Here is a 9,629-nt window from a genome sequence, read left to right on the forward strand (position 1 = left end):
CAAATCATCTTTAAAAATGACTGAAAGAGGTAGGCATTTTTATAGAGGACACTGGAGCCCAGAGAGGGAAGGAGATTTGCCTAAGGTGACCAAGCCTAGTAGCAGAGTCAATCCGGGTTTTCCTGACCTTCCATGACTCAGTGATGCCCGACTTAATATCAGGCTTAGTCTGGGAGGGCCACCTGGAGTAAGTGTGCGCGTGCGCGCTGCCAGGCTTACAGTCAGCGAGCCAAGAGGCAGACCCAGGTGGAGAAGGGACGACGGGTCGTGGCCAGCGCTGCGCAGCGTGGGAACCAGCTGAGAGCGCCGCTGGGCCGGAGCTCGGGGAGGGGGCGCCGCGCCGAGCTCACCGCAAGGTTCCACCCCTCGGCGGGCGCAGACAATGGGGTCGCTGTGCCGGGCCGCCCCCTCCCCTTGCTCGGCGGCCCGCGTCCGCCCCCTCTCCCCAAAGCTGCTTTCAATTTAAACGCCTCCAACCAGCGGGCGCTGCCCCGGGGGGCGCGACCGCAGCGCCGAGCGCCCCTGTAATTTCCGCAGGGAGCTGACCGGCTCAAACGCGGCACCGCGGTGCCCCGACCGCAGGCCCCGAGACCGGAGACGGCGCCCAGACTGCCTTGCCCGGGTCGTGGGAGCGCCACCGGGGCGGCCTCCTCAGCGCCCAGCCAGGCCCTGCCGCCTCCTCCAGGCAGCCCGCCGCCACCGGGAGCCGCTCCTCCAGGAAGGCTGAGTGCCTTCCCCACACCGCTGCTGCCTCGCGGTTCCTCCCACCTCCGAAAGCCCAGCTCCCTTGTGGGGAAGAGGGACAGGGGAGGAGGCCAGGTCGGGGTTGTCCATTCTGTTTGTGCATCAAGTCTTCCGCATCAGACTACAGGCTCCCTGAGGGCAGGGGTTGTGAGGGGAGGTACGAACTCGGGCAGTGCTGGGGAGCTCCCTGAGGGCAGCGTTCGGGTGTCCCTAAAAGGGAGCGAGTGAAATGACGTCTGTAAGCGTGGCAGACTGGTGCTCAGACCTAGAGCAAGCTTTAAAAAAATTTTTTTTTCAGGGAATACTGCTATTGATTACACAATAGTTTCTCTAAGGTAAGGCTGGAGAGGAAGCAGTCACTGTTCTTCCCTCACTCTACCAGTGCCTGCCTGGCTCACAGCTCTCTTCCCCAGAACAGTCGAGAAAGGAGGGGACACTTTCCCCCTTGCTGGGTCTCCTCACCTCAGGAGCCCTTCCTGGAATATGAGTCTGGGGGAATGCGAGGGTTCCATTGGCAGGTGAGAAAGAAGGGGCCCCAGCTTCTTAGCTCCCAGGGAAGGCCCTAGGCTGGATTGTCTCAAGGAGCGGGTGGGTGAGGGCAGGACGCCGGTGGACAAGGGCAAAGCTGTCTGCAGATCCCTCAGCTCTGCAGGGACACAGCAGAGTCAGCGGCTGGACACCAGGAACTGTCTGAGCTGCCAGCAAGGGGGCTCCAGGGTGGGCGTTGCGTTGTGCCAGTAGACATGCCTGCCACAGCCCCTTTCCCAACTGAAGCGTTTGTTCTGTTCACTGTTCCCCGCTCCCCTCTGCCTAGAAGCTGCGCCTAGCCATCCTCCCTCCCAGGAACTGCAGCGGGTGAGAGGTTGCATTTTGAGCTAATACCCTTGGGTGAGTTGTTTAAAGGGCCTGGTGCCCTGATCACTGCCACTGTGGGCCTGTGTAGTTGGACTCCTTTGCAATTTTCCAGCTCAGGGTGCGGTGCGTGTGTGTGTGTGTGTGCAAGTGTGTCTGTGTGTGCGCTTGTGTGTGACTGTGCCTGTGTGTGTGTGCATGCGCACGGGTGTGCCTGTGTGTGTGTGTGTGTGGCTGTGTGCATGTGTGCACCTGTGTGTGTGCAAGCCTGAGTGTGTGCCTGTGGTGCGCCTGTGTGCATGTGTGTGTGCCTGTGTGTGCCTCTCTGTGTGCGCGTGCACGCACGTGTGTGTGTGTGTGTGTGTGTGTGTGTGTTCTGAGCTGTGGGGAGGGAGCTCTGCTGGGGTCCGTGGCTTGTCCTGAGTGCTCTGCTCCACCTTGTCCCCTCCCCCACGTTCCAAACACCCCTCTCTTTCCAGCCTGGCTGTTGTGGTGAAGCTAATCAGAGGTAATTATGGGGGAAGGAGGGATCCTGAGAGGGACCCCACAGAGACCACCTCATCCGCCCCAGCCCAGCCCTGGTGGCCCTGGCCTCCAGGGCCTAGGACAGCTCAGCCTTGCCTGGTGAGAGTGAACCCACCAACACCCCACCCCATGGTCCTCTCTCTTCCGCCCACTCCCCATTCCCACAGCTGCAGGTAAGGTTCACACATCTAGGTTTTCCTCAGTCTCCCCAAAGCTGCTCCATATGCACTCATTCATTTCAGATTTACTGGGCACCTCCTCTAAGCCAAAGCCCACACTGGGCACCTGACAAAAACTGGTCCCTACCCTCATGGAGCAGCTGCTAGGATTTTGGTCAGGGTAGACTTTGCAGGGACTGGGGGCATAGCCTTGGAAAGGCAGAGGGTCCCTGCAGAATCACAAGCCCCTTTAGGGGAGGGCCTCCCTTCTACCACCTTGCTGATGCCAGAGGAGTGGAGCTTGCCAGCCCAGAGCTTCTCCACTTCCACCACTCCTAGCCTGTCATGGCGCCCATCCTCCCTCCCACCCAGTGTTGACGGGTGTCAGGCCACTCCCTGCTCTGTCTCCCTGTCCTGACCACCTGTCCTCCTCCCGCAGCTTCCTCCATCCACTTGGGATCCCCCTGCTTTTCTACTGGGGTGGGAAGGGGGTCTCTCTGCAGTGCAGAGAGGCTGGATTGAGAGCAGCACCTCTCAGTCACCTCCTTGGGGTTCGAGGCCCCAAGCTGGGAGAGCCCTTAGAGACCAAGGAGATCGGCTCTCTCTCACACCCTAGGAAATTGAGGCCCAACGGGATGGGGAGTCCAAGCAGTCAGGGTCAGCGGAATTAAACCCCAGTCTCTGACTCCCAGTCCAGTGCTCCTTCTGGGGAGTCCTCCCTGAGCCTGCTTCTGGAGGACAGAGTCCAGGCCTGCTCCTTCTCCCATCCCCTCACTGTGCCCAGAAGGAGAGAGGAGCAAACAGGGGTCCCCACCATCCTGCTTTTCTGTCCTGCCCCACTAGCCTGGGCCCAGAGACAAGGCTGTGGGGTGGGAGGGACCGCAGGGGGCTTCGTTGAGGGTCTCTAATTTCCTCCTGCTCCTTGATGTCCAGAGGAAAACAGGCCTCCTCTGCCCAAGAGATTTCCAAGCATAAACAGAGGTCAGCGCCCCCCTTGCCCCGGAGGTGCCAAGGTGGTAATTAGGCTTGGGGGTGCATCCTGGAAGGGTGGGGGTAGGGCGGCCATTATCCTGGGGAGCTGCGCTGGGCAGAGGAGCTGTGTGGTCTGGGCAAATGGGTGGTTTGTAGGTGGTCTGGGGAATGAATGACTGAGTGTTTGGGAGGGAAGCTTTCGGGAGGGAGGTGGAGGGGGAGGGAGCAGAGGGATTGGAGAGTAGAGCCTGGAGTCTTCCCCCCAATTCACTGGTCTGAGCCCTTGCTCTCATTCTGGAGGCATCACTCTGAGACATATAGGGTGGGGGGTGGTCTTGGGGATGCCGCCTGGACAGTGGAACACCTGGAGCGCTGTAGCAGGGAGCAGGCTCTCTGCTGAGATCAGGGGCTCTGGAGAGTCACCATCTCCCCACCTGCTCCCTCAGCTTCTGGAAGGGTGCAGGGAGGAGGCGGGTGGAGGTGGTTCTTGCACAGGGTCCCTGGCATGCTGCGGAGTGCTGGCTAAAGCACTCCGGTGCTGAGCCTGCTCCCGCTTTGTCCCCACTTCCAGCCGTGTCTAACCCCTCTCATGGTAGGGACAAATTCCTTCTGGGATGAGAAGGACCCTTTGATTCTCAACCCCAGGAGCTGCAGATCCACAAGTCCCCCCGCTCTGACCCCCACAATGCCCCATCCACTGCTGCTCTGGGTCAGGCTGCACCAGGTACATTGTATCAGGGACTTCTTCACCCTGAGCCTTGGTTTCCCTACCTGTAAAATGGGGGTAATACAATATTTAAGTGTGAGGACTAAATAAACCAGGGTCAGTGTGTGTGAAATGGCAGTTATGGCAATGACTAATGCCCCAGAAGATGCCTGTCACGTCTGGAGGCCGGGTCTCCTCCCAGGAATGGTTACCCGGAACCCAGGACTGGCTGTGACCCCTGGCATAGGGACAAGGATCATGGCTGGCAGGAGGTGGGGTGAGTAGGTCATGGGTAGGGGTGGGGCTGCTGGGACTGTCCAGTGGCATCCTGCCCAGGCCCTGGGCACATTCCTCCTCCCCCGTGCTCCCTACCTGCCGGATGCCACCTGTGCTGCGAGTGCCACCACTCACCTGGCCTCTGCAGCAAGAGAGACTGCAGTGAGACTACCAGACACAGCTGCCCCGAGGAAAACATTGAACTGGGGGAGTGGCCCCTATCTGGAAAGCCTACTGGGGCATCTTAGCCACTGACCAGCACGGAGGAGACAAGCGTCTGTGTCCTGGTTTCATCCTGTGTCCTTAAGCAGCCTGGAAGCATCTTCAGAACAGGGGCTGGGTTTCCACCCTCAGATTGAGTAGTGGTTCCCAGAGGCCAGCTCCTGTGTCCCTCTGTGGCAGGAATTGATCCCTCACCATCACATCAGATTCTTGAAGGGAGAGCTTACCCCAAGAACCTGACCCAAGGGGACCGGGCTGCAATTTGATAGGTTAGTCTGGCTTCTTCATGGGTTCAACAGCCACGCCCCAGCCCTTGCTCAGATCCAAAATTCTCCACTGATGGGAAAGTATCGGGGGAAGAGCATTGAATTGGAAACCCTGGGAAATGGCCTGCTGCTGTCTGCTTGGAAATGGCTGCGGTGGGGTGGCGGGGAGTGTGTGTGCGGAGGCGGCCTCTAGAGCAGGGTCACTCCCCAATAAATCTCCCTCCTCCTCCCTTGTCTGCCGAAAGCCAGGCAGGCTAACCCCTTCTTTCCTCTATTCTTTGTTCCTAGGGAGCTGGAGGAACTGCATGGCATTTAGTGTATGGGCGTGGGGGTGGGGGAAAGAAGGACACCTTCCTCCCCAAAACCTACAGTCAGTCCAGTGGAAGAGCAGTCCTGGGTGGTTGGGGGCTCCTGATACCAGGACCACCATCTCCCAGCAGGAAAGAAGCCCCTCCCCTGCCGTCTGGAACAGCCCTTCTCTATGCAAACATGGATCACCTGGGGTTGGGGAGCATTGAGGGGAGGCTGGCTGGGCCAAATGGAATGCTGGTTCGTAGGCCAGAACTCGGAGGATTCTCTGAAGCATCTTGGGAGGTATGAAATAAGAGTCACTTAGAGAGAGGACAGAGCTTTCATGAAAGAGGATGACTAGGAGGCTGTCTTGTCCATCCCTTGCTTCTGTGCCAAGCCCCGCTATTTCTCGGGAATGTTTCCTGCTTTCAGGTCTATTTCCATGCTCATTCAACGCGGAAGTCTGCATACCTTCACCTCAAAAATACAAACACACTTATTAAAGACCTACTGTGCCCCAGACCTACTGTGTGCTGAATGATGGTGTTCTAAGCATGAACGAGCAACACTCCCCTCTCTCAGTCGCTCACCGTCTAGGGGCTGCAACACATGAGACAGGCTCCAGTTTAAAACAGAATTAAATGCAAGCTAGGTCAGAGATGCCAAGAAATCTGGGGGCACAGATGGGAAGTTCGTTCTGAAGAAATAAGCCCTGCCCCTAGCATTCGAAATAACAGGAATCCAATACACTGCAGTGCCTCTCATGCCTAGAGGCCTTCTCCAAGTCCCTGGTCTAAATTCCACCCCCATTATAACCTCTCTTTGAGTTTCTAAAGATATGCTGAACTTAGAGTTTGTTAGGATATATTTATTTACGGGATTATGTGATTAATCCTCCTCCCCCACAACACCGTAAGTGCCAGGAACAAGCTTGTCTATGAGCCAAGGTGGTCGGCCATGAAAATGCACGGCAGGTCTGGGATAAGACAAGCCATAGGATGTGGCTGGAGTTGAGGGGATAAAGTACATAGTGGGGACCCAGGCTGGCAAGGTAGGTTGGCACCAGATCAGGGCAGGCTGTAAATGCCAGGCAGTGTTGGAACTTTATCCTGCCGGCAATGGGGAGCCATCAAAGGTTTTTGAGCGTAAGAGTGGCATGCTCCAACCTGCGTTCTGACATCCCTCTTGGTGCAGTGTGGAGGAGGGATTGGGGAGGGAAGGGAGGACGGGGGTATGCTCCTGGGAGTCAGGGGAACCGGCCACTATTGCAATAGTCTCAGGGGCTGGTTAGAAAAGGTGTCAACTGAATCAGGAGCAATGGAAATGGAAAGCAAAGAGGGTACCTTCAAACACTAATGCTGCAGAAAGGATGGGACTCAGTGGCCAGTTGGATGGTGAAGGGAGCGGAGCATTAAGGGTGATTTGCAAATTTCTAGTCTTGTTATATTGGAGGTGGCAACGCCTTTAAGCTTGTAAAGCATACCCAAGGAACTAGTATTCAAGGGAGATGGATATGCAGGTTGAGAAGTCCTTTCTGAGATCTACTCTGCAGTTCTACTGTAGCTAAGGCCTAGATTCTCTTGCCCTTCCTGGAAACTCAGCTTCAGGGTGGTATATCTTCCCCCAGGGCAGTGAGGCTCATAGAGACCACTGAGGAGTGAGATGGGGGGTGGTTAGGGCTGGGCATGAGGCCACCTGGCTTCCTGCCGCCTCTTGGCACTGCCTCCTGACTTAGCCTCTGATTTCCTGCCCTTCTTGGCACTCCCAGCCCCTTATAGGTGGCGGAGGAGGCTCCCAAGGAGGCTGGATGAGTTGGAGAAGAGATCTGGGAACTCCCAGGCCATGGCCCAATTCAGTGAGGGTTACCGACATGCTTTGATCTCTGGAAGATTCCCTTGCTGTTAGTTAGAGGGTGGAGCAGGCGTGGGGGAGAAGGACACCTGAACTTGAGGCAGGTTTAGCCCCAAGAGCTTTGCCCTCCTCACCTTGCCTACCAGACACGCTTGTACCACTGCAACTGTGTTAAAACAAAAAGTATTCCCTTGCCCCCTGGATTCTTAGAACTCTTAACAGACCAGAAAGGAGGGTCTGGGAGACAGATGGGGTTGAGGGGAAACTTGAGAGTAACATCACCTTACAGTGTACTGGATCCAGCAACAAAGAAAGTAGAGAGGGTGAGCCCAAGCCCCAGGATATGGGCAAAGAATGAAAATTGTCCAGGGCCAATTTTCAGTGGGGAGCACAGATACAGCACCCAGACCCCAGAAGAGGAAGCCCAGACCTCGGGGTATCACAGAATGCCCCACACAGAGCCCAGAAGATGGAGCAAATGTCCAGGCTGGCAAAGTCCCCCACTGAACAGAGATGCATCTGCATCACCCAGCAGATGCAGACAAAAGGAAAGAAAGATACCAGAGCCAAAAGGCACCTCACACCATACCTAGCTCTCAAAGTTTTCCAAACTGTGTTCCCTGAAATCCTCCCTAGGGGTTCTCAGGAGATGAGATGAAGATGCCAAAGGGAAAGGGGGACCTCACTCCCAACTCCAACCAGAAACTCTCCGCTTTGTTTGATTTCTATACCAGGCATCTGCCTGAGATTCCGCTTGGGGAAGAAAGGAAGGTTGCTGCGAATACAGACACAAATAAATAACCCCATAGTTTGAATTATCGACCCTGTTATTCTACAGACTGGAAAAACTGAGATAGAGCCCACTTGGCTTTCCCCGTTGCCCAGTTGCCCAGGCTGGAGTGCAGTGTCACAATCACGGCTCACTGAAGCCACGACCTCCTGTGCTCAAGCAATCCTGCCGCCTCAGCCTCCCAAGTAGCTAGGACCACAGCGCCACCACGCCCGGCTAATATTTTATATTAATATTATTCCTATTATTTGGTAGAGATGGGATCTCCCTGTGTTGCCCAGGCTGGTCTCAAGCTCCTGGGCTCAAGCGATGCTCCCACCTCGGCTTCCCAAAGTGCTGGGATTACAGACATCAGCCACCTCTCAGCTTTTAAAATTTGTGTTGGATGACTGCATGAGTTCCTGGACTCTCTGTCCAGTGCTCTTTAGTTACAGTGACTCTTAAGGAGGGGGCACATCAGCATGGGAGGTTGTGCCCAGTGGAGAATCCCTGTGCTGAGGTTTATGATGTTATTGGGAGTCCTGTCCCTCAACCATGTCAGCCCTAGGGTCCTAAGGCCAGAGAAAGGGGGAGGGCAGGGGCAGGGGACCTGCACCCACCCGGCAAGCGCGCAGAGGCCAAAGCCGCCCCCTCGTTAGCCAGGCGTGTCCAGACTCCTCTCCTGCCCCTCACCCCTCCTGCTCTGCGACCACCCAGCAGCCGGCAGCAGCAAGGGGGTGCGGCCAAGAAAGGGTTAATCTGGCAGCGCCTTTCATCAGCAGCTTGGCGGGCTCCCAAGGCCCACAGGCTGGGTACCTGGGCGCCTACCTCCGTCGGTGGGGCGGGGACGTGACCACAGGGCAGCCCTGCCGTCTGCATTCCTCCCGCGTGAGTGCGTGAGTGACGGCCGCCGCCGAAGCCCCTCGCCGGCGCGTGGGGCAGGGGGCGGGCCCGCCGCAGGGTGCCCCTCCAGCTGTGGCCCAGGCTCGGTAGGGAGCCCCGTGCTAGGAGGTGGATCAGGCAAACTCTGCAAGGAGCGAGGACGCTGCCAGGGGACACAGGAGGAGCAGACTGTGGTTGGGGTCAGGACTCCGGAATGGAGTGATGCCCAGGGCTCCCTGGAGGAGTGATAAGACGGGGTAGGCACCGGCAGGCCTAGGCCAAGCGCCCTGGAAATTCGGCTGTGTTCCCAGAGTCCTACCTATGCTCCGGGTCTCCACATAAATTTCAGCCTTCCCATTACACAGTGATGGGACCGGCCATCCTCAATTCCTCTTCCCTGAACTCACCAGCCCTGGCCTTTGATCTCTCCTGGGATCTGTTGATGGAAACAGGAAGTCGCCTTAGGCTTGAAGCAAATTCAAACAGGGTGTACACAGGCAAGCACCGCACCTTCAGGCTTCTCCTAGGGCTGGGGCTGGGGCTGGGGCAGACTCCGAGATGGAGAGAGCAGTGCCAGGACAGGGGGAGAGCATCCTTCTCTCTGGAAGGCTGGGGAATACATAACCCCCAAGCCTGGGGGTTCTCAGAGAAGCCCAGCAGGGCTACAGAGGGGCCTTCCTAGAGGAATACGATTCCTAAAAAAGAGCCTCCCCGGAGAGGAGAGCTCAGCCTGTCACCCACTCCTCCTGACTCCTGGGAGACAAAATTCCCTCATGCAGGTCCCCTTGTCCACCCAATCCTTCTGGAAAACTGGCAGCCTAAATATGACAGCTAGACAGTCCAGCCCTAAAATACATAGCTTCTCAAATGCTCAGGAGCTCCAGAGTCCTTGGAGTCAGTAGGAAATCAGAAGGGACGAACCCCTCAATGATTTCCCAAGTCTCCCTTCAAACAGGCACTTCAAGCTCAATTTGTGGTGCAAACTCAGCTCTTGTTTCCAGCCTCTGGATTCTTTTTTTTTTTTTTTCTGATGGAGTCTTGCTCCGTTGCCCAGGCTAGAGTACAGTGGTGTGATCTCAGCTCACTGCAACCTCCGCCTGCCGGGTCCAAGCAAT

The 9,629-nt window shown here is 56.8% G+C and overlaps 1 long non-coding RNA gene across 1 annotated transcript; it reads left to right on the forward strand.

Moving 5' to 3' along the window:
- The first annotated feature begins 228 nt into the window (after positions 1–228).
- Positions 229–5,533, forward strand: LOC129018232 (uncharacterized). Its single transcript, XR_008495209.1, has 3 exons — positions 229–1,632; positions 2,076–4,724; positions 5,010–5,533. It is a non-coding gene; the product is annotated as an uncharacterized LOC129018232 (long non-coding RNA).
- The last annotated feature ends 4,096 nt before the right edge of the window (positions 5,534–9,629 follow it).

Source organism: Pongo pygmaeus, chromosome 19 (genome assembly GCF_028885625.2).
Source record: "Pongo pygmaeus isolate AG05252 chromosome 19, NHGRI_mPonPyg2-v2.0_pri, whole genome shotgun sequence".
Classification (NCBI taxonomy): domain Eukaryota; kingdom Metazoa; phylum Chordata; class Mammalia; order Primates; family Hominidae; genus Pongo; species Pongo pygmaeus.